This window comes from Bufo bufo, chromosome 2 (genome assembly GCF_905171765.1).
Source record: "Bufo bufo chromosome 2, aBufBuf1.1, whole genome shotgun sequence".
In the NCBI taxonomy this organism is placed as follows: Eukaryota; Metazoa; Chordata; class Amphibia; order Anura; family Bufonidae; genus Bufo; species Bufo bufo.
Genome location: NC_053390.1, coordinates 411167907 through 411169522, shown reverse-complemented (window position 1 = coordinate 411169522; position 1616 = coordinate 411167907).

Below are 1616 nucleotides of genomic sequence, written 5' to 3'. Positions count from 1 at the left end.
CTATGGAACTGTTTTGGGCAGGAAATTGTGCTTGCGGTCGGTCATAAAGGACTTCCACTTGACTTTTGATCCACTGGAGGGATTTGTGTGATTTTTGGAAGTGTTTATGTTTGATGTATGCTGAGTTTAAATATGTAATTTTTATGGAGATGGAATGTATGGTTTTAAAGTTACAGTGTATGTTTAAAAACTGTATTTTTACTGTCTGTGATAGTTATGTTAATTCATAATTATATCCCAGACAGAAGGGAGGATTTTGTGCATTTGGGTGGTAATTCCTGCCCTGTTGTTCCCACATGTGTATTGGTGATTTCCCTTTGTCCTGAGAGATAATTGAATTGCTCTTTGGGTGTCTCCAGGGCAGAGAGGAGGAAACCATGATGCATTGTGGCGACCTGCATAAATACGGGCGGGTAGCCCTCAATAAAGAGTTCAGTTCATGTTTTTCTAACCCTTCAAAACGAAGCCTCGTCTCGTTATTGGAGGGAATTGCTGCATCACGCTGGGGATTGCTATGCTCTGCATATTCCCTGGAGGAGAGATCTTTCCCACACGGTCCTGAATGCTGGAGGTTCATTCAGGGTGGAAGGAAGACGGCGCGGCTCCAGTTAAGCTACGGCGGTTGTGGAGTCTGCGGTGGTTGTGGTGTCCAGTGCGGTGCTTGTGGTCCTCGGTGCAAGCTAGGAAGCGTCCACTAACGGAAGCGGATCCATTACAGGAAGATACACTGGTCTTGTGTACTGCAAAAGGTACCTTTCATCTTACGGAGTAAGACAGGCCTACCTGGTTTGGGGTAAGTGGTGTCAAGCATTGAGAGGTCAAAGCTGGGATCATTCCTAGTCTTTGCTTGCTGGTGCACGAAGTCCACAAAGAAAGAGAATGGAGGAAATGGGACGTTGTGCTGTTGCTTGTACCTGGAACCTTGTGCAATCCACTTCTCTTGCAGGTTATAAGGTAATTTTTGTACTATGGGGTTTACACCACGTGCAGTATCTAAAAATGCCAGACCTTTTAAATCTCCTTCAGCTTTGGCAACTTGGAGCTCTGTCAGCAGGTCACTAGGGTCTCTCAGTTGCTGGAACCATTTGTTCTGGATTTTGGGGAAATCCTCAATTCTTTTGAAGAGTGCGTTTTCTATTACTTCTGGTGAGCCGTAACAGTCCTCAAGTCTCTCCCATATCATGTTTAACCCAGTGCTTGGGTAGTTAATATTAATGGCTCTAATCTGTTTTGCATGCTCTGTCAATTCATTTCCTAGCCACTTGACAAGAAGATCAATTTTTCCTCACATGCAGACAGATCTAGGTCTCTTATTGTATTTCTGAATGATGATCGCAATGACCTATAGCTTTCAGGTCTGTCATCAAACTTGGAGAGCCCTTTGGTTATTAACTCACGTCGGGCAAGGAATTTTAGGAACTCTGACATACCTGGTTCTTTGTTTGGTGGATTGTTGCTGTAGTAGTCACCATATACTTGTTCTTTCTTAAAGGATTTGACTATACTGCGATCATTTGCAGGTCTGAATGCAGGTTGCGTTGGGAGTGGATGTCCTATGAAACTGTTGTCTCGTTCAAAGCGGGGTTCTTCAGCAGGGGTTGATGCTGCTTTTGGAC